Source organism: Terrapene carolina, unplaced genomic scaffold, assembly GCF_002925995.2.
Source record: "Terrapene carolina triunguis isolate 2854851 unplaced genomic scaffold, T_m_triunguis-2.0 Scaffold93, whole genome shotgun sequence".
Lineage (NCBI taxonomy): Eukaryota > Metazoa > Chordata > Testudines > Emydidae > Terrapene > Terrapene triunguis.
The window spans coordinates 4,900,657-4,925,074 of NW_020664444.1; the positions used below are offsets into that span (position 1 = coordinate 4,900,657).

The 24,418-nt window shown below is 42.4% G+C and overlaps 1 protein-coding gene across 1 annotated transcript in view; it reads right to left on the bottom strand.

The window, feature by feature from the left end:
* LMF1 (lipase maturation factor 1) overlaps positions 1-24,418 on the bottom strand; it is a 347,236-nt gene that overhangs the window by 139,811 nt on the left and 183,007 nt on the right.

Genomic DNA, 24,418 nt, shown 5'->3' on the forward strand with positions numbered 1-24,418 from the left:
TAAAACTTGCTTCTGATCAAAGAAACCCCCGTTTTCCTCAATGGTTAGAAATATAAACAGAAACAGGAAGTGGAAATTGACCAACCCATGTCAGATTCCAGGGTACAAAATCCTCTGGTGAATAAATTCTTTTCAACCATTCTCTCCTTAAAACCACAAACTATCTCTAAGCAGGTAAGGAAATTACTGCTAAATTAAAGCTACTGTAGCTCCACAACTGTTTAGACACGATTGTCAAAATAAAATAAAGGACTTAATTACTAGTACCACCAAAATGAAAGGCATATTTGAATAAACATGCCTCTGCTTCAGTCAAAAGTTATTAACATTCTACTTGATAAGAACAATCCCAGTTGGCTGCAGATGTTTTTAATAATGCAAATATTTTTTCTATTTATAATAATTAAAACCACTTTTTTTCTTTCTTTTTTTTTTTTAGAAATCCAGTATGTATTTATTCAGGAACTTTTCCTTCCATACTAGCCCACGGCTATTTTCTATGCTTGGGTGAATTTGGCAATAATTACAGACACCATCCTGAACAATTTAATAGGTGCCGTAGCTTGCAGGTATAGCAGGGATAGGGTTTTTATTATTATTAATTATTATAATTAATTATTATTATTATTATTATTTTTAAACAAGGCTGCCTTTGCGATCAAGGCTTTCCCTTGCCAGGGAAGTTGCTTGATCCCTCTGCCCGTGTCCACAGAGTTATGAATTTAAAATATAACAGAAGGATAATTATTTCAGTTCATCCACTTTGGGTCTATCCGACACAACACCCCTTGACCACCCTGTAAGGAATTTATTATAACGAGACACAGTTATAACTAGAGATAGGCCTGAACCATGAAGTTCACACACAGCATGGACTACAAAGGGTTGGGATCAGTTTGTTTCAGTCACCTCTTGCTACAAAAAGCGGTCTCCTGTGCAATGTGAAGTGTCATGCGATTGCAGACAGATACCAGGGAAGTTCATGGCCTCTTCATGCTATACTGTAACAGAGCAAATTCTCTTCAGAACTGTCCCTTCACAGCCTTGTGGTAAGCACGGCCGTGTTAAAGACGACAAGCGGAGAGCAGGCAATGGAAGAGTCCATTCTTCTCTCGTTCTCTAGCTTTTAAAGTATTTTTAACCATGTAGAGTTGGCATAAGGAGGCAGAAAGTGCTGCTGGTGACTCACATGATGTAATGCAAACACACAAACCAGGCTTCTTTACTGTGATTTGTAAATAGGAACGTATTATGGGCCGCACAGCAATGCCCCGGTTGGTGCAGGACGGGGGAGCAGAACATCACTGCTTGATGTATCTTCTGCTACAGACATGCTGCAGGCCAGGAGTGAAATCCTCCTAGTAGGCTGAAAGGAATGTGTTTGGCAGTGCCCTTCGCTCACAGGAACAGCGAGACCAGGATGCACCGTAGCTAATGACAGTATCGGACATTCACCAGCTGTGTATGTGCTGGCTATCAAACTTAGATATAAACGTGTAGTCATTGCTACCTACACAAGCCATACGAAAGAAGGAGGACGACGGCAGTATCCTACAGGCATTGAGCCAGCTGTGGGGCTGGATACAGCTCCTTGCTGGCAGGCTGTATCCCCCTGGGTCCAGGGCGCGTGGACCTGCAGATGCCATCTCTCTGCTAGGTCTCCCTGGAATTCGAGAGAGAGATTCTGCCTTTGGGTTGCATAGGGTGAGCAGAGGGAAGAGTCCGCTAAGGTTTCTTTCCATATTCCCTGCAAACCAGGATGGAACTCTGCCCTAAAGAGGCAAAGTCAGCCTTGTTTTACTTAGCTGTGTTACTAAGGAAGCAGCAGATTATTAAACAGAAACAAGTTTTAAAACTTCATGTTTTATGTCATTATATTACTGTTTATAGTGCAACAGCTCCTAGGATCACCAATCAAAGATCAGGACCTCAGTGTGCACTAGGCGTTGCATACACATAACAAAGGTCTCTGCCCCAGAGAGCTCACAACCTACATGATTGCTTTCCCCCCCTTTCATCATCTGAGACAGGGAAATTCACATTGGTCTGCTGACAGGGTAAATCCATTTCACTTCCTGCTTCTCACACACCAGCACAACGGTGCAACGGCTGATTTGCAAACAGTGCACGGATATGTTTAAATGACATCTAAAAAGAAACCACCGCTTCATTTATTGTTTTTATTTTCATGGAAACATTTCTAATAAGATGACATTTTATTTTTAAAATGTTCAGCTAATTTTTGGCCCTAATTGTCGGCCTCTCCTTGAAGTACAGTTTTATTTCTTTAATGCCTTGAGTTAAATGCCGGATCCCAATATCTTTCCATTGACTTCAGTGTTAGCGCCACATGGGGAGTGGCTCCATAACTGGTCCTGATCCTGCGATCGGATCCATATGGAAACTCAAACCTTGCAAGTCCAACGGAAATATTCACTTGATTGAAACAATCAAATAGAAAAGCGGCCGATATTTAACCTTCCTACTGCAGATCAAGATCATTTTGCGATTCTTGAAAATTTAATTCTAGACAGCGATGAATGCTGCATCAGCCCTTAAAACCATTCCTATCTGTGGACAGGACTTACCTTAAAAGTAATTTTCTGGTGTCTCAGTTTGGAAGAATAAATAAATCAGAGACCACACACTGCAGAAGCCATGTCACATAATGTGTCCCTAAACCCTTTAAATGACACGGGATGGGGAATTTATATATTTTAGTTTTGTTCTCTGCGATGTGGAATTCTGTTTGTTAACCTGAAACACATGTCAAAAACCAAAACCAGCTCTTATGTAAAATAAAAGTAGTGTATTCTTTCTAAACGGTTTCCTCCACGTGAACTGCCCAAGGCTAAAACTGAGCTCTTAAGAATAGCTTTAGATTATAACATCTTAAAAGCAAAATAAATAAATAAAAGGTATGACACACGCTTTATCATTTCATCCTCTTACTTTTAGCAAGACATGATGATAGACAGTCTGAGGGAGGGAACTGTACACATTATGCATTAGATATTCTCCGTAGCTGCAAGATGAGAGTTAAATGTATCTTCTTAAACCTGGGAACAAGAACTCTGAAACTGTTTAACATCCGATAAAACAGAAGAGGTAAATTAAGCAAATTTGCACCCATTAATTGATTTAACTGTTATTCGACCATACTACACTGATTTTCGTATTAAAAATCTGGGTGCCAGAAGTCATGATTTCCTCATACTAAATGCTAATGAAAAATGAACGGAATTTATGGGTACTTTTGAATTTAATTAAAGCGGGGTCTTTATAGCTCTTAACTTTATTCTTGATATGAAAGCCGGCACGACACTGGTATTTAGGGTCTGATCCAAAGCCCAGCGAACTCAATGGGAGTCTCTCCGCTGACTTCAATAGACTTTAGATTAGGCTGGTATTCACTAGCTTCTCTGGAGCCCGAGATTCAAATCCCAAACTTGTGACATCAGAATCTAGTCAGGAAGATGGTGGGCCTTTGTTCACATCCCAAAACCACTCCGGTTTGTAACAGTTCTCTAGGATGGGCAGCCCATTTAGAGCGAGCTGAGGACTGGAATAGCAAGTGGGTGCTGTGGGTCCAGATTGAAGCATATCAGCAAAGATGCATGGGGCATAGTTTGTACAGTAATGGCCCCACAGCATGCCCGGGTCTAATCCACGTCATTAGCCTCTGGCTTTAACGAGTGCTGAGATTCTTTACATCTAAGACCATCTGGGAAATACGGGGCATTGATTAGTTAAAATCTGGCAAATAAAAATGGATTAACCAAACCACCAGTCCCAGGTTATTCCCTAAAGGTCAACTTGAGTCCTGCAGGGTGAGGGGAAATATATTGAAGTATTTTTTGATCAATCTGAACTTAATTCTTTAAAAAAACAATCAACCCTGTTGTCTTGCTGTCTCATCCCACCCTCAGATAAACATGTATCTTTACAATGAAACCACGCATGTCCCAATTATTCATTTTTAGCCCAACTAACTGAAACGTCAGCGTCAAAACCGGTCTGAGACCAGGCACCAAAATTAAACCGCCCATCTGTCATCCCCATGCTAATATTGTTTATAGCCTTGGCCTTGGAATTTAACATCTGCAGTAACGAAGAAAACTACTGGGAAAGAGTTCAAGAATTCCCTAATCAGTGTATTAATGACTCCTGTTCTACAGAAGCAAATTAAAAAGGGGCACTCTACTAACCAAAAACCACATATTAAACAATGTCAGTATTAATGATAAACAGAATCAAGTGGGGTTTTCCCCCCTCCCACTTTTCACATCTGTCTGCATTCATCTATAAAAGACGCTACCAGAAGTTGCTATAATTTGGAATTACTTTACACAGAAAACTTCTGTTGAATTCTTCTCAGCAAGCTCATAATCTGCACTAAATGGCTGGTAAAAGATAGATTACACAAGCCTAGCATCAATCTTTGGAGATCACCTTTGTGACTTGGGGAGAGAAACAAGGACCCATAACTATTTGGTAATGAACCACAGGCAGAATTCCATGATCTCCGATGCATATAGTTCTAACTCATTGTTATTAGACTTGCTACAAGCTAACACAACCTTGCCCGTAACATACTAGAAATGAATATGAACAATGACTGAAGGGATGGAGAGATGAAAATTGCAGGCATCTGTCTTTCTTGCTGCATTATTCTTCTTTTACAGTATTAGCAAACTGTAGGAACCGCCTGCTATATGAACGTAATTAAAAGGCTCCAAGGTGGTTTACTGGACAAGGAAAATGTAACCGTCATAACCCCTCTGTGTCCAGATCAGAATTATAGAACAACTGAAGTAAACAGAGATCCCCACATAATCTACCCTGGGTGGTGCAGAAGACATGAACTTTTGGGAGTGGAACATGCTGGATGGGAGGGAGTCTAGATACCACAGAAATGTATGCATTAAAATACATTTACAGATTTTTATATAAAATTGCGACCGCTTTGGGACAGTGTCTCTCTTTTTGTTCCGTGTTTGTACAGCGCCTAGCACAACAGGGTACTGGTCCAGGATTGGGGCTCCTAGGAGCTGCCACAGTCATACGTACCAGCAAGAGACAGATTACTCAACACAATACTTAGCATGCACAGTATCTAGTGCTAGAATACTTCTCATCCTTAGATCTCCAGGTGCTTTGCATTCTCCTCATTTCACAGGCAGGGAAATGAGACACAGAAAGGGGAAGTACCTTGCCCATTGTCAAGACTTTCTCCGGTTTCTTTTAATTCAGGATCACAGCATTTACTCCATTGTCTGGAAGCCTCCAGTCAGGATAGGCATACTGAGTAACGCTAAATAGTGATTTATCTCATATTGAATCTTAAGATCTGATCCTTTGCTTGTGTAAATTCAGACCTGACTAATTCTACTCAGAAAACATCCTGAGCATGATCAGAAGCCATGAACCAGCTCTGGCCCCAGGAAGGAATTAGCCACATATGAAATTGCAAAACCTCCGGAGTAACCCTAACCCATTCGCTCTCCAATTTACATCTCTGCCACCAATAGCCCAGGGTTTTGCATGTTGTCAATTCTCCTTGGCAACCTGTCTTGAGCATTAAACCAGGTGCAAGCCACAGATCTTTAATACTGCAGTGAGAGCTGGCGGGATGGACTGAAATCTATGGGACAGCTTCGGGCAAAAAGAAGGGGAAGAGGAGACAAGCAAGGGTCACTTTGAATAATTCTCAAAAGGCCAACCCTACCTTGTAGTGTTGCTGGGGAGAGTTATCAAGAATGCAACATATGGATAAACCGGAGGTTAAAAAAGGAGACACTTCCCAGTGTAGAAATGAATAACCACAAAGAGACAGCTTAGTTTTATTTTTAAATTGTGAAGAACTCCCTTTATAATGTGGTAGTGGGGAGTGGAGCAGGCAGCTGGAGATTTTACTAACGCTGAAAAGGGAATGGATTACTCTCTCTCAAAACTACACACAACATTCTCCCTTTAACTACGCAAGCAACATTACTCCAAGTTTGCACAGCGGAGGAAATAAACGTAACAAAACATGTAAATTATTACAGCAATCAAATGGTATCTGTCCAGTGGATGCAGAGCAATCTCCAAAACATACATTTCAGCATTTTTTAAAATAAATAACCACCGTGCTACCAATTATGTGTACAAATCAATCATGTAATGCTACACTCCGCATAGGAGCAAAACAGTATTTCATAAGCCAAACCCTTTTAAACTGCTGTTTACATTTGATTTTATCAGCACTAGCTAAACTATGGAAAACAAAATATACGGGCACTGTGTTGCATGGTCTCAATCGAGCTGGCTTTGCCGTATATCCTCATGGCAGCTCTTGCCTTGTAAGTGTGGCAAGCCCCAAAAAAGAAAAGCGGCTACTCTCTGCAGACAAATGGCAAAACGCCGGTTTCATGAACGCCAATGCAAAATACTCACTGATTCCTCTAGTGGTTTATTATTAGTGATGAAATCCCCTGAGGCCTACATTAAGTCATTTTTCTGCTACCGGATTCAGTCCAGCAGGATACAGTAGAGATTTTGAAGATCAGGTTACTTGGTAAGATGAATAACAGGAAGGTGAACTAGAACGGTGCTCGCTTCTTGACTACAATGACCGAAAGCCATTTCCAGTCACACAATTCCTTCATTTGCAAAGACGTTCTTTCACCTAACTTGAAACTGTTGTGGAAAATACTTAAGAGCATGAATGAATATAGTTGCTGACCGTACAGCATGCAGGCCGAAGCAGAGAAGACCATGACAACACCTTGGGAGGAAGAGTAATTGACTACAACTACGCTACGTACCCCACTCGACTAGCATTCGATATTGCTGGGAAAGAACAGTTGTCGTCACATCCAAGTACATCAACACCCTCACTACCAAGCTCTCTGTTAAACCAGCTCCATTTATTGATTCATCCCATTTCCCCCATCCAGTGCTTTATACAATTATTGGTTATTTGTATTACAATAGTGCTCACCCGAGATTGCTTCCCCGTTGTGCTGTAAACACACAGTAAGAGGCAGTCCCTGCCCTAAACTGCTTCCAGTTTAATAGAGAAGGGTGAAAATGGAGACAGAGGCACGGAGGGGTGAAGTGATTTGCCCAAGATCATCCAGCAGCAGCCTGTCTCCCAGTCCAGCGCTCTATCTACTGGGCCACACTGTCTCTCTCTCTGTGTCACAGGCAACATTTAAAAGGTACCAAGTCAACTCTGAGGGAGAGACCTTCCCAGACCCAAAGCAGTGCACCGTGCAGTTCTGATTCAACTTTCCTCCCTCCATCGCAGCTGCACCAGAAAGGCCAAGGAGAAGAGACGACTCTTGCAGCATGTCCCCCCGGCTCAGCAAGGAAGTGAATTCCAGACTCCTTGCTGAGACGGTCCTGCCACCAGTAATCTCCCTTTCCAGCCAAGGGAGAGCTAGTTCCCTGGATGACTACAACCCTGGCTATCACAGGGCAAGAGGTGATCCCTCAAATAGCAGACACCCGATAAAGTTAGCACTCTTTAGGTCAAAACCTGCACCTTAAAACAAGGATGCTCTTCTCTGGATACTGATACCACTGAAAAACTATTGTCAATACTCTTTCCTAACACATGCCTCAACTCCTTGCCCCCATAGCCAGGAAGAGTCCTACAGGATGTTACGCAGCATCTCATTAACAAATCTTAAAGTCCCTCTTCTGAGCAGAATGTTCACAATCCCAGAATGCTAGCAGATACCTCGACCCACCGAACTTTTCTTTGCGGGCAGAGGGAAGGTAAAGGTAACCGGAGAAGCAATTAAAGTTGCATTTCACGGCCGGGAGTTTTACTAGCCCAGAATCTTTCATTGAGAAGGAGGACTATCTTGTTTGCTTTTGGAAAAAGGGTCGTGCTGTGCCGAAGAAACCGTCAATGTGGGTTGCTTGAGCATTACAAAGCTTTCATTTGAGGTCTGGCTTTTATTTAAACTGCAAAGCTCAGGGGATTCTCCAGGACGACAGAAAATTATTTTGAGAAAGCACGCTGAAGTCACGCTGCTGAAAAAGCAAGCCGCCGTATTTCAAGCCAGAATACGGACTTTCAAACAGAGCGCAGACAACGGTTTAACTATAATCCAGGGAAGCTTTGTCAGTGCTGGCCAATGATTTAAGTTGGACTCGCTAGGTGTTTTCTCCAGTTTAATTTTAGGCGAGCTCTGCTGTATTTGCTACACGGATCTTGCTCTCTCTTTTAACCAAACTCTTTCTAAGCAATTATTCACTTATCAGGACACCACCGTTTCATACACTGTGTTTTGGCATGGGACCAAGCAGCACCGGTTCCTGGCAGGCAGCCTGCTCAGGTTAGGCAGGAAGGGATGGTACAAAAGGACTCCAATTAGGGTCTGCTGGCATCTTTGTTGATTTCTTGCTGAGCAAGCTCAAATGTAATTTCAACTGCTGATTAATGTTCTCGAGCTTTGTGGTTGTTACCGCTCCTCAATGAGGACTACTGACATGCCCAGATATATAGTTCGATCCTTACTGAATTATCCAAGTGAAAACAGCACAGCAACCATTTTGTAAAACTGTGGGATCACACTTTTCCTCAATGCTTGCACAGTTCACCAATATCTAACCGGATTTTGCTGCAACTATTTGTTTTTAAAGGGCACTTTTGGACAGAATCAAAGTCTGGAACGTTTCAGCCCACGTGATGATTGAAAAGATTTGAGGTGTAAGTTTAAAGGGTCACAATGGAAATGGTTACACACCAAACTTTATCATCAGTCATTATGAGGTACTGATTAGAGAAAGACTCACAAAATTGTATCGCAAAAAGTTATGCACTGAGATCTGTTTGATGAAGCTCAAATCTGACAGTCTGTTCTCCATACATTTCTGGATCCTATCTATCTCTGGCCCTGGTGCTACAAACATTTATGCATACATGTGGTAGCATACGCATTGCTACATGATCTGGGTATCTAGACAAAGAGAGAATCCTGAAAGTTTATTGCCTGTAAGGAGCAATATGCTAGGGTATATTTTAAACGTCCCTTTTCTGGTTTTAAATGAATTTTAGGCGAGCTCTGCTGTATCTTGGAAGTCAAACTAAAGAAAGGTAACCGAAGAGAAGCAATCAGTGAATCTGATCGAATTCTGGCTCTTTTCCTGACTTGCTTTTGAATAGGGTAGTCTCCACATGAGTTTATGAATTCCCTCCCCTTAGGCCCCCTATATCTGAACACAGCTTTGACTGCTAATCAGTCAACCTACACTAAATGAATTTAAAGCACGAATAATAATAATAAAAAATAATAATAAAACTGTCACTAGAGAAAGCAAAAAAAAACATAACTACAAAATGGTTTGCTGCTCTTTTGCACAAACTCCTATAAAATTAACTTTCACAACCTTTACTGGCACTTCAACCTTGGTCGAAATGATTCTCAGATTAGTGTGCCCATATATCTAAGGGCAGCCACTGACCCTCAACCAATTACCTTAAGAAACAGCACACCTCCAGACATCACAATTAAAATTGGGTTAACTCACAGGATAGAAATGTTTCCCCTATGATTTCTGATGTATGATTTGGAATGTGGGAGAAAAGATTTGCTCTTTTAATCCATTCACTAAAATCAACCATGCACAAACTTTAACAGCAAGGGAGAGTGTTGTGTGTTGTTTCTTTAAAGATGCAAAAAAACAAATAAAAAAACCCAGCGTGCACATTGCTGGCTTTAATTTCCTTGAGTAAACACTGAGCTGCAGCCATATTGGTGAGGGCTGGGAAAGAGTATGCATACCTGAAATTTACCCTCATTACGGCTGTATGAAATATGCCTCCAATGTCAGCTCTCGCTGGGTTGACTGTTCTATTTCAACATGAATTACTACAGTTACTCAATCAAAAGTGTCAGGACACGAACGACTGTGGAGTTTAATTAGCCTAGTCTGCTTGCAACAACATTGCACTGAACAGTAAAATAAGATTATACTCATGCTGAGCAGATTTAACTGAAAAAGGCCCCAAAAGTATTAAAAGGGTGGTGGAGTTTACAACTGGAACGCATTATTATCAGGTTCCCACATTGTAGGGGCGGTGTTGACTGAGGGGGACCTGCTATTCATTGGATTTAGTTCTCTTTAAATTAACCAAGATTTTAAAAACCGTGAGAGTCTCTGAGGAGCAAAGTCCATTTCCGACAGCCTGTACCCATCAGTAAGAATGGACCCAGTCCTGAGAGGTGCTGAGCAGAAGACAATGGGAGCTGCAAGTGATCAAAAGTTCTCAGGATTCGGCCCAATGTTTTTCTACGGTCCTGAACTAACCACTGATGAGAGTTTTGCGCTGGCTGTTCTTCACCCACATTTGAGGCGTTAATTTTAGCTCATTTTCATAACCCAAGAGGAAGGTGAACCCAGCTACAAAGGGATACACAAAACCCTATTTTAAATATCGGAACCAGTTTTAGTGGGGAACATCAATAACTGAGTGTCAATTTATGCGTTGTCTACAGAAGAGAGACATTCTGGTCTCTGGTACAGTATCATTCAATTTCTCATTCCCCATCTTTGGCATGAGTGAGCAATGACAGCTTGTTGGAACAGCTGGTAGGTTAACTCACTGACAGAAACGTCCCACTTTGAACTAGGTGTTCGATTCAGATGGACCTCATTCTTTATCTGCCAGTGAATCAATTTTTCAGATGGATATGGGTGACCGCCAACCAGAGTTCCACACACGAGTTTTCTAAATGCTAAGGCGCACATAGTGGATGTGGAAAAAAAAAATCCAGTCCAAGGCTGAAATTTGGCCTCCTCCCCATTAATTTGAAATGTGCATGTGACTGACATATGAATATGTCTTGCAATTATTATTAGAAATACTTATAAAGGCTTCAGTCACTATCATATTCTTGATGACAGAATTCTCTATAGCTTCTAAAAGACTTAGACTGATCTCGCATACTTTCCCTTAAATTCAGTGAAGCACTTTAAACTCATGTACCAGCATTCTTCTTAATACCAAAACAAGTATTTTCCCCCCACAGGGAAGAGATTGCATAACGGTGGTCGTACATGGTGAATTATTAAGTAGCAGTAATACAAAGATGAACTAACACAGCATGTCTCCTGCTCCTTCACAAGTTGATGATAAAATGGGTATCTAGAATTCCCTTAAGATGAGAACATAACGAAGAAAATCATCATCCTGTAACCCACTTATATGGCCAACACCTACACCAGCTTCTGTTTGCAGTGAAATACCCTCAGCAGAAATGCATCATCTTTGTGCTTCATAACATGTCTGAAGAGGTAGAAGCTCCTTCTAAGCAGCCGCTTAATATGTATGTGACTGCACAGCACCATTCAGTGAGGGGGACTTAACTCCCTAAATATCACCACGTCACCTCGCAGCTTTTCTCTGTCTAGTCCTTCTAGACCATCAGCTCTTTGGGGAAAAGAATGCCTCTCACTGTGTGTTCATGCAGCAGTTAGCACCGTGGGACCCTGAGGCCCCGGCTCTCATTCCCAAATACACATTGCACAGATTAATGTTTTTCCAGCGTTCCACAGGGCTCAGAGAGCAGCATTACAGGGGCGTGGGTGGAAGATCAACCACTGGATTTTTATTTGTCCATACTTGGTTACAGCAATGCGGCAATAAGGTGAAAATTCTGTCCTCAGCTATGTGCAGGCATCTCCCACCTTCACTTCAGCAGAAGTTGTGCCCGGATGCCAACAGGCAGAATCCCACCCCCCAGACACAAAACTAGGCTAATACAAAACTACTATGTCAGCACAACAGCGGGAGGATTGAGGCGCCATGGAAACGTGAGCCCTCCGTTTCCAATTCTTCACCCGAAAGCTCCATCCGGCCATGTATTTTTCTATTAGTGGCCACGTCTTTCCTTCAACGGACACACAACGTTAAGCCAGACAACCAAAAAATGAAAACAAAAGCAACTGTTGACTTTACAAGCACTGACTGAAATGAAACATCACCCAAGAGAGGTACTGGGAATTCCTTCCACCCAAGAAATTGAGGGAATGGGAGAGGACAGTCTGAAAACTGGAGATGGCATAAAAGGGTCTGTATGTTGCCCTCAGGTATTTCATGTGCAGATCCTGCTCGGACTGCCTCAGGCTGTGATGGACAAAAGGAACCTTCTTCACAGCAGAGAAAGCTACGCAGAACATTCGCCATAGCTAATTCATTTAGGACCCTCAATTACAAGAAGGATCTTGTGACACTGGCTTATTTGTAGCTTCTTCTCTTTTTTTTTTAAGCAAAAAGCAGATAACAAGCGTGACACCTTTAATGACTTTACAACGGCTTTTCCTAAAGTGCGGCAAACCTGGGAAGTTCCAAAAGGATGTATGCTTGGAAAAAGCTTGCTTTTGCCCTTCAGAACCCTCGTAACTACCATCCAGCTCAAATCAAATCAACACACCACGCTGCTATCTAAGAATGCCCTCTAGGAAATCACTACAAAGGAGTGGTTTTAAATATGAAAGATAAGCTACTAGTATATGATTTTAAAACTGAACTTTTCACTGTCATACACTGGATAACCAGCATGGCTGGCTGGGAAGAGAAGGAGAAACAAAGCTGTATTTCGGTAGATCTGCACAGGGAAAACTCAATTGTTTATATGTCACAATACAGACAGATTTACACACTAACAACTGTGCTAAGATAATATCGGTCTGGCACAAACTTCCAAAAAGCACCGAAATACCGAATTTACTCTGAACATGTCAATAGGGAATCAGGGACCTTTAAATGTGAACGGAGCACAACAAATCCAAATCTGAAAGATGCTTATAAAAATTTAGGGAGCACAAAAAAGCAACGCACACACACACAAAAACCCTCATCCCCGGGGGAAAAAAAGAAAGAAAAAAACCCATATGCATGCGCAGTTAACAACATGTCTACATGAAATAACATGATCATTCAAATAACCCAGGCCATTAGTTCTCCCCATTGACTGCGCAATTTTACTTTAAAAGAACAAAGAGCACTTTTGAATGAGAAGAGTGCAAATAAGCATCGAAAGCCACCCATTTTACCCAGCAGCGTTAACACCACGGAACAATCCTGCCAACTCTAATCACAAGAACTAGATGAACCATATTCTCTAATAAGAAGAGTCTATATTGCCCAACAGTTGCCAATAGAATTGAGATTGCTCACTAACGTGTTTACAATGGCATTGGTAATATGATCTATAGTTAAGCAATAAATATGGACCCCTTTGGAAACTGATGATGCTCTGATATAATTTAGATAATTAATGAAGGGTGAAAAGCATGCCTCGCAGCAAGAACTGTCTTTGATACATACCAGGGGCCAAATATTTGCAAAAAGGCTGGGGGGAAAACCTGGATGCCACAATTCTGGTTCCCCCTGCAAAATCTGCAATGAGACGGCTCTGTAGCTGCTGCAGGGCTCATTGAGGACAGGATATGGTCTGCATGTGTGTAGGCATTTGTCCCAACCTTGCAGGGATTGCTGTGGAGAGAACTTCTGCTAGGAGCAGAAATATATTAACGTACCGTGAGGTGAAAGTGGATTTCCTACCAGACATAAGAACTACCATAAATGCTGCTTTTGCAGCATGTGCATAAACCAGTTTGATGGGGCAGTCTCACCTGATAGACCACACTTGTCTCCATCAATGTAAAGATCTAAAGAAAATAAACTAGTGAACTCTATGGAACTTAGGAAGTAACCAATTTCCATGTCTGTCACTGTATGTCAAATCAAAGCACTAATGAAATGATCAATGTTGAGCATCGTCTTTGTAAAAGTATTATTTTGGGTTTTGGTTGTGACTTCAGAGAATATATTAATTATTGTTACTGGTAGTGAAAATATAGGATTTTCCCCCCGACAGATTCATTGTTTAGCTAGCAATAACATACTGTCAGCACCACCTCCATTTTAATGTTTTCTAATGAGGGTTCTGAAACTCATCTGTAAAAATCCACTCTCCTGGCATGCAATTTCTGTTAATTTTGGTCATCAGATTTGAAGGTCTCCATTCAGCTGTTCTCAAATCATAAAATTTTCATTAGTTTAACACACACCATCCTCTTCAAATCCCATCTCTCAATGTGATCCATCCTAATTAGCTTTTCCTCCAGTAAACAAGAAAAGACCTGGTCCTGTTCCATTGAAATGTATGGCAAAACTCCCAATGTTGTCAGTGGGAGAGCAGGGTTAGGCCTCAAATCCGTGTCTCACACTTCCCCCAAATATTCACTTCACTCATTCTCCCTGAAACTAGGCATTTGCAGCCTACTTCCCAGATGGCACTGTTACAGACAGATAGTATTACAAGTCCTTTTTAATTGAATGCTAAAAGCAATCAGATCTTGGAAGAAATGCTGTGCTGTTAGTTGTGGTGAAGTTCTTTATGGAAACGCTTGAATACCCAAGTAATATTTGTTGCCTGCACAAGCCTCTCTGACTAAAATAATTCCTTAGGTGCAAAGCTGCTGCAGGGAGCATAAACCCACACAAAGAAAAAAATTATATGTGTCAAAAACTTTGCAACCTCATTATCAGCTATTACATGTTAATTGCTGCCAATGAGCTTGGCATAGGACAAGACATGAAAGTAAAGATGGTTCCTGAAACTAAAAAGGTTATAGCCTAGAAGACAGAGAAGGCAGGGCACACTGGAAAACCCAAAGAAGGGAGTAACTATCTACCTTGTTCTAGTTACATGCAATCCTATATGCATTATGTTCTTTATTCTCAAAATATCCATCATATTTTATAAAATTTACCTAACTAGCTGTCAATTGTTGGATGCTTTTGTGTGTGTGTGTGTGTGTGTGTGTACACACACACACACACTTTTTATATCTATATAAAAATCACACAGAAAACTTGGGTCCTGAACTTTCAAAACTTTACATATTCAAGTAGTTATTACACCACTTGTCCCACTGCTTTTAATGAAACTACTTTCATGAGTAAGGGTTAGACTCATAGACTCATAGACTTTAAGGTCAGAAGGGACCATTATGATCATCTAGTCTGACCTCCCACATGATGCAGGCAACAAAAGCTGACCCACCCACTCCTGGAATAATTCTCTCCCTTGACTCAGCTGTTGAAGTCCCCAAATCATGATTTAAAGACTTCAAGTTGCAGAGAATCTTCCAGCAAGCGACCCCTGCCCCATGCTGCGGAGGAAGGCGAAAAACCTCCAGCGCCTCTGCCAATCTACCCTGGAGGAAAATTCCTTCCCGACCCCAAATATGGCGATCAGCTGAACCCCGAGCATGCGGGCAAGATTCTCCAGCCAGACCTTCCGGAAAAAAGTTCTCAGTAGTAACTTTTAATATCCCATCATTGACCATTGTTACTAATTACCAGCGATGGCACGTTATTGACCTATTGACTAAAATCACATTATCCCATCAAACCAGGATCGCAGCCCTAAATTGTATTGTATATTAGGTGCTAATCTAACAACCAGATGGCTAAGTGCTGTATGGTAGCTCTCAATTATTTTTATTCAATAAAGATAAGCCCTAGTTCCTTATTGAAAAAGTAGATACCTCTGCAGCACTAAACCAGACATCTTTAAAGATTAGTGACTCATGACATGTTGGTCACTGGTGGCTTTTTGACCAAAGACCGCTTTAAATGAAAAATTAAAAAGGAGAGATCTTTTCTGCCATACAACAAAATGTAAAGCACATTCTTGACTGAACTTCAAAAGTTTTAAACCAGCCACTGAGCTTCGGAAGCTTGGGTACAGAAGTAACCGACACTTGGCAAGTTGTGAGCTATTCTGTGCTTGGAACTGAAAATCTACTCCATACATCCAGAAGAATGCTGGGATTGTAAGAGTTATTTCATTCTTTAGACCCAGAAGATAAAGTATTAAATTTCCTCCAAATCTCTAGCAATACAATTAAATTCAAACATTGGGGGGGGGGGGAAGAAAGGCCGATGCATAATTGTTTTGTAAAACTTGTGTTTGATTTACTTGAGACAGGACATTTTATCTTGTATCAAAAACAGCTGGTGGTGCGCGCACACACACACACACACACACACACACACACACGAGCCCTGTAACATGGATACAATTTACTCCGTTAAATCTGTAAATGAAACAAGACAAAGATCGCAACATCGTTTATAATACATTTTTTCCAACAGGTAATACTGAGTCCCGGAGGGATTTTTTTTTCCCAAAGGGACAACAATGAACAAACACTAAAATAAGTGTCACTCCCACCCACAAGACATAATAAATAAGTTAAAAACATATTGAGGTATTAAATGTTGTTGGTATTTCGAACAAGAATCCGAGCAGTATGTAAGTCACTTAGCATGAGATGTAATTATTCCACTGTAAAGTATGACTGAATCCAGGTAGATTAAACATATTAATTTTAGGTTATTAGCAACGTTCAAATAACCAAGTCCAGTTTAGTGAGCGAGTGGATAGTGTTGGAAGTGGTGTGGTGTAATTCAAGGTAGGGCAGTCAAGTGATTAAAAAATTAATCATGATTAATTGCAAGATTAAAGAAATTAATCATGATTAATCACAGTTTTAATTAGAATACCATTTATTAAAGTATTTTGGGGCGGTTTCTATATTTTCTGATATAGAGTCGGGCTGGGGGCTCTGGGCTTCAGCCTGCTTGGGGCTTCAGCCCCCCTCGGGGTTTGAGGCACAGGGCTCCAGCCACCCTGCCGCCCAGGAAGCTGTGGGCTGTGTCAGCCCCCCTGCTGCTGATGCCTTTCGCCCCACCCAGAGGTATGCAATTAACGTGTTACAAAAATTAACGTGTTAATTTTGCTTTCAGTTAATCACTGGCGTTAATTGCAATTAATTGATAGTCCTAATTCCAACAGGTTAACGGCAAATGATCGAAGAGGCCACTGATTTACAATGTGGTCCACAGTCTGCGACTGGCATACACAGTCACATGGTCTCTCATCTTCCAGAGGTGTAAGAAGTGCTTGTATCTGCCATGTGATGTTCTGAAATAGTTCAGTGTAGCCCACTGTTTCAGGAGTAGGTTAAAGGGTTTAGGGTGGAAGTTCTTTTGCGGGTTGGCAAGCAGGTGTTTGTTCGGGTCATTAGCATAATCCCATGCCCCAGGAGAGAATGAGGGCACCTTAAGAGCATTAGGCTGATCCCCAAAAGAGTTGCGAGATTTTAAACGAGTCTTCAGAAAGTTCTAGAGGGCCTCGTAAATTGGTAACTTCAAGTTGGCAATGGTTCAGTTGTATTGGCTGCTAGATGGTTGACTGTTCCATGTTTGAGATGATACATATACATAAAGCCATGTACACTGCAAGCCAAGCTTCCCAAGACAATCCATTTACCACAGAGAATTAGAGCATGCTTGGGTTGAACAGAACATTCACATCTCAGCTTGCTTTTGTCCCACACATACACATCCCTACCACCACTTTTGGTTCCAAAATTTAACCTACCCCCGTTTTTACATAATGATACTTTAATAAAGCAGCACAGGCATTTATACACGGTCATATATCCTTTCAGCACTCTTTTTATAGTGCAATTTTCCAGCCACAGCCCAGCGTGGGTTGAACTGACTGGAGTCACTAGTGCCAGAACAGTTTTCATTCTACGAAACTGCATACAATATACCATGTGGTGGGACGAGATGATACAGCTTGTTGCCTGGGAAAAAGCCATGCTGTGACCTCATCAGATAGCCCAGTGGATAAGACATCAGACTCGAGATTTGGGTTCTATTCTCGGCTCGGCCATTGACTTGACATGTGATCTTGGCAGACCCATTCTGTGCCTCAGTTTCCCCCATGTGTAAAATAGAGATGTGACAGGGCACTATTAGTTAGCACCCTGGTCACCGCGGTGGCTGCAGCACTAGGAGGAGTGCAGGCTTCATTGAAGCCAAGTAACCAGTTTGGGGGGGGGGGGGGGGGGTTATTGACACAGGAGTGACAACTGCTGGGCCAATGGGGCAATTGGCTTAGTAACTGAGAGGACATTAGAGGGAGGAACAGGGAGCTCAGAGGGTGAGCCTGGGCTGGAGGGAGAAAGCTACATGGAAATCCCCTGCAGCTGTAGCCTGCAATATGCTCTGTTATACCTTGTAAGTGAAGACTAAATACATACGTAGTGAAAGGGTAACAACCTGGTGTGTGTTTGTGGTTAGGAGAGCAGAAAACAGGCCAGGTGGTGTGGCACGGTGGGTAGTGACAGAGGCGCCCTGGGACAGGAGATAATGTTGTTTACCCACCTCCTTAAAAAGGCTTGGAGAGCTACAGAGACAAAGTGCTCGGTATTACTGCTACTACGAAACACAGGCTAAGCAGGGCTGGACTACTTGAGATACCTTCAAGAAACACCGAGGTGCTGCAGAAAGTGGTGCTGGTGATTAAATATGTGGAACGCTCCTTTGCGTGGCACAGGGCATCACAGGGCTGTGGAAGGTGCTGTCCTGCACAGGAGATGTAACAGTAAAGTCCTGACAAAGGGTTAAGTCCACACACAAACTTCTGTAGGAGTAAGAGTGTTTGTTGATCCTGGTGTCCTGGCCAAATTCAATGCTGGTAATTATTTTCAGGCTCCCTAAATTCATCCTGCACTGGACAGAGTATTTGTACCATTGCTTATCCTAATCTACTGCCTAGGGCTACCGTGCACAGATAAATACTTCTGTTTCTCACTATCAATGACAGCATTTCAGTGGAAAGGGAAGTGATCCGTAGTAATGATGTAACTGGCCCTGCAAATGGCTCTGTATGGGCAGACCTCGGAGCCTAGGCAGAAGATTCATGAGGGTGCAGAGGTCTGCCCATGCACAGTCAGTTGCTGGATCAGGGCCTGTGATTTTCAAAGAAGCCGAGTTGATTCACATGCCCAACTCCCACTGGAAGTAAATGGGAATTGGGCATGACAATCTCCTAGGTATCTTTGAAAATGCCAACCTAAGTCTACGCAGTCCGTTCTTTGGAATTGGAGGCACTGTTAATATAAACGGCAGGAAAAACAGCTCTCTCCCTTCTGTAGTGTGTGAACGCTGGGTTGGGGTAGGACACTGCACCAGAACTTCCGACCTTCATTTCAACCACCGTTCCACAGCAGAAGAACCTCCTCGCATGCCGCCGTTTATTCTTTTGGCCTTTAGTCCTATAACTGCAGCTTCAGTGTCCAATGGCAGAATGGAGATTATACAATTTTACAGCTGCTTTCCCTCAAAATACAACTTCAGAAAGAAAAGAAAAGAAAAAGAAAAGAAAAGAAGGGAAGGAGCAATTGGGCCATTTGTCCCAGTGGGACTCTAAATCCAGTTCTGGTGCATGCAGGTCCAGTAGCCATAAAAACATCACATTCTGCAGCCTACTTAAACCAAACATGAAAACACCTATTAAGGGTCCACGGGGGTTCATTTTTGCCAGTGTGAAAAACCCTGGAAAAAAGGCCAGGGTTTGCTACTGTGTATATGTCTGCAACGGCGAGAGCAACATGAATCCAGGCTAAGGAGCACATCTCAGGGGGACTCTAAAAGAGGAGGGAATAAGAAATTCAATGAAATGGAATCATGAAGATAAATATATGTTGTTTATAAAGTGCCTTGCATCCCAGAGGATCTCAAAGCACTTCGCACACCCTGCACAGGGCTCTGAAACACAGACCAGCCTTGCGTTACCCCGCAGCTCTTTCAGAGCGCATGGTGACACTGCCCAGTTTAGGATAAGAAGTGAGGAAGAGGGTACCAGCGGAAACGGCAGGAGGAGTGGAGAGAAGGCAGAATTTTATTACCCACATGGGGATCTGGCCAAAACACTGCGGTGAACGCACAGAAAGATGAAACAACTTCCACAGTCCACCTTTAGAAAGAACATTCGGCAGTGGCATCGAAACCTATCGGAAGCGGAAGAGACTCGGTAGAATAATACATCAAGTGACGGAGCCTCCACCACATAACAATGACAGCCCAACCCTGGCACCCAGCTCAGACCGCGGAGGGGTCTCCACGGGGCCAAAGGTGGAAGAATCCTCTCTTTCACCGGCCTCAGGAGAGGAGAGCTGTCAGGCCGCAGAGCCAGCCTAAGGGCGGGATTAACCTCTGTGACCCTAGCGACCCCTCTCAGCAGGAGAAGGCCACCGAATCCTCCAGCCCCATTCCCTATCTGCGCACACCACAAAGAGCTGCTACACACAGCTGCTGCAGGGGTCCCTGCAGAGAGGGGCTATGGGGACTCACTCGGAAGTTCCTGTTCCCATTGAGAGAGGAGACTGCAGTTGCATTGTGTCAGAGGCCCTCTGTGGCTGCATAGGTGGGGAGAAGAATTTGGGCCTCCGTGAATATAAACAAGATAACAAAATATCTATCTGGAATCATTCATCTGGCTGCTGAGCAGCTGACGTGCCAGGTCACCAACTGATGAATGAGGGAGGGACGTAAGTGGGAGGATATTTGGATCGTTAAAATACACGGGCTACTTCTCTGGCACGTGGCTCTGATTTCTTTTTCAAATAGTTACTGTTCTGAAGTAGGACAGATCTAAGCAAGCACGTGTGTGATGCCGAAGAAGAGACGAGACGTTACTATTAGATACAAACCAATTAGACGTAGAAATGAAACTTACAAAAATGACACCATGTGACAGCCACATGTAACCCAGATGTTACACTGCTACACAAGCGCATTGTTGTTAGTAAACACTTTCTAGTTCCGTATGTTCCTTAGGCAGAAGCAACTTATAAAAACGAATGCACTGAAGCTAGGCCATTCCTCCTAAAAATGAGGATTTCGATTTTAAAATATTGCCTTTCAGGCAAAAAACAAAAACAAAGCTATCAGACTCTTCCAACACCAGGACTGCTAGAATGAGAACAGTGCAGCTGCTACAAATGAGTGACCCTCCAAAGACAAAGGGATGCCAGGTGTTTTCATGCACTCTAGTATGATGTGCTCAGGCATTAGTATTTTAATTATAGAAGGTAGGTCAGGAAATGCCTTAGAACAGGAAGAACTCCTGCCAGGAAGTGGCGTATACCACAGTTGAGTTAATGGAAGGGCACAAATCAGGCAGCCCCTCCCTTATTTTCCCCATTGACTGATTCTGTGGAGCAGGCAGGCAGCCAAAAACGACATGATTACTTTTCTTTAGAAAGGTTAAAAGACATTAGTCAGTTTCAAATTCCTGCCTCCTCCTGAAAATCAGACCAAGTGTAAGAGCCAATGAGCACCCTTGAGCTCCTAACACGGCTGCTACTCTGAAAAAGTCAGATGTAGCACTTAGATTTTGATAGTGGTGGATCATAGGAAGCAGAATTTTAACACTGCAGCAAGCCCTCATTTTGGGATGCCTGGTGGCTCTTTGTTCACTATCGAGATGTATGTTTTAAATGAAAAGATGACTTTTTTTAAAGGTGGGAAACCTGGGGGATTTGTCAACCCTCCACATTGTCCCTTTAACAACAGAGAAGCTCTCGACTGGCTTGTAAGAAGCAAAGTCTGGTTATCTATCCATATGCCAATGGACAGAGGCCACTCAAAATCAGAGCATCTTCAAGTAATGTGATTATGAAGTCCTGGTAGGGAGTTACAGATGTCACAGCCATTCCAGTCTAACACCAGTTTCATGGGGGGAGGTCACCATCCTTGACGCTTCTGCCCCAAAATACTTGTGGGCGTCACTTTCTCACAGTTAAATGCACTGCCTCAGGCTTTGGAGCACATGAGAACTGTAAAGTGGTTGCTTTTATGTCTTCTAAAGATCTAATAGATAGGCAAATTAGATAGACAGATCAAATAGATACATTAGATAAGCAGGTATAGTGAGTGCATCTCCATATACCTAAAGATGGCGTGAAAGATGAAAACCTGGGGGCTGGACTCTTGGATCCATCACAAGACAGGCAGTGGATGTGTTTGAAGCTTCTTTCTTGCCACCAAGGACAACAACTGGGAGGTGACAACAAGATTCTTTAAGGAAATTGTCCAAACAAGGTACCTTGAGCTCAGACAGCAACTTGGAGAATTAAACACTTTTTAAACAGGGCTAGATGTGGCATATCTTGCACCTTAAGGAGCAGATTCTGCAAGGTGATTGGCCATCTGGCGTCAGGAGGGTCAATGCTGGACAGGACCGACAGCGAAGGCAAATTGGTCTATCTCATGGTATCTGTCATTATACGCAGACTAGTGTCTGCTAGTGCTGTGTGAGAAGAGCTGAGCCATATGTTCAGTAATACTCTGCTCCAGAACAGCACACGGCAAACCCAGAGTTTCTCCATGTCTGTGCATTAGGTCCACAGGTAGAAACAGCTAGTTTGCTGATCAGGTTATTTCTTGTATTTACTTTCAGCAAGGTCTTGGTAAGGTGTTCCTTGAAAGTCAAGGTACGGTCCAGTGTAATACCTAGATACCCAGGCTTTGGGTTGTGTTCCAGCCTGTGTCCACTCAGGAAAATATTTAGCTGTTTGCTGGCCCTTGTGTGGTTTAGATAGAAATAGCTGGAAACTGGAAACTGTGTTTTTGGCACTAGGTTTACATTCCCATCTTTTGCGACCGTGGGCCATCTCTTTCATATCAGCATTCAGGACTTCTTCTAGGTGACTGAAATCCTGATCCCATACCACCAGACAGATGTCATCTGTGAAGACAAAATGCCTAGCAGAGGTATAGAGATGGTCATTTGTGAAACAGCTGAAAAGAGTCAGTGCTAGAACTGATCCCTGAAGTAAACTGTTGTTTTAAGACCTCCAGGAGCTGGTGCTTTGTCCAAGTGAAATTTGGATCTGGTGGCATCTCAGTACCAGTTCCACAACCGGGACAACCCACTTCATCAGGACCAATGACAGTTTGGAGAGTAAGCCTGTATGCCAGATTGTGTCATATGCAGCAGTGAAATCTAGGAATACTGCACATGTCTCCTGTTCTGGAAGCCATTCTCAATTCAGGTGTTGAGTGCGAGCACTCAGTCACAGGTCCTGTGGTTTGGTCTGAAGCTTGCTTGGTCTACGCTCAGGATATCACCAGCACTGGAGGCAGCTCTTTGAAAGATAAGCTTTTCAAGTAATTTATACACACGGCTTAGCAAAGAGATGGGGTGATAATTTTTTTTGCAAGTCAATGGTCTCTCTCAGGCTTTGGCCAGACTATTACTTTTGCTCTGTACCAGACCATAGGTATTTTATTATCCTGGATCACTCCAGATAGATGGCTAGTTTTTCCCCCACGTTCTTCAGGAATTCAGGGGAGATGTTATCAAGCCCACAGGCTTTACTTGTTTTCAGTATTATCATCAACTTTTCTATTTCATCAGTGGTGAATGACTGGAAGGTCCCCTGAAGTGTGCTAATCAGTTTTAGCTCAAGCCACATTCTGCAAATGGTTGAGCACCATCTGAGAGGCACTCAGAGAGGCCTGACTTTTAACAGGAATTGAGAACAGTTAGCACGTGACATGACTACATCCTAGAATTCTGCTCATATTGCTACCATAGGCTGAAGAGGCTATGAAATTTAGAAAATCTTCATTGCACTTTTGTCCTCAAGCCCAGAGCACATTCTGTGTGCGGTTTTTTAAGAGACGAGTTGATCAACATGGCAACATATGACCTTCGGGGTAAACTTTTGAAGTTTCCTAAGTTCACTCCCTTTCAACCTAGCTCATTCAACTGGAATCAGCATTCAAGAGACCCAATATTGCAATCCGTATTCAGGTAAAATGCTCATTAAAACCAACAGGAGTCTCTTCTTTCAAGTTTTAATCATCACTTTTTGTTTGTCATTTTTCAGTACCTGGTTAGGTTGTGTGTGATGTTATGATGTTTTTCTCGCAACTGAATTATAGCTGCTGGTGCAGCATCCCAATTGTCTTAGTGGGGGGAAGGAGTGCATTTTATTTTTAAAAAAGTATTAATATTAAGGTGGTACTGTTAGAAATAAGCAAAACCAAAATCTAAAATCCAGACTCCTTTGAATTACCATAAAAGATTCTTATTGCCCGTCAAACCCTCTTTAATGTTAAAAGTATAGGGGGAAATCTATATTACATCCCCACTGTCTGCTACATCACCTACTAACTTATAAATTCATACACTGTAACAGACAGTCCTTTGTTCTTCCATACAGGAGGGAGTGTAACCTAGCCTAACCTACAGGGAACTATTTCTTCAGTGTACAGTGTAAATTGAACTAAAAGTGCCAGAGGAATAATAAGAAATTCCAAAGTATTCTCTTAAAACCCCCCAGCCATAACGGCTCGGTTAGAGGCGACATATAAGATTTCTGAAGAAGGGAAACATTAGAAATCGAAGAGAAGTCAGTAACATCTTAACTACTAAATTAAACCCATTCCACACTCGACGTCAGGAGAGGCAAACCTGCTAAAAGCCCATATTATTGCACTGCCCCAGGAAAGTACTCACAGAGGGACCTGGTC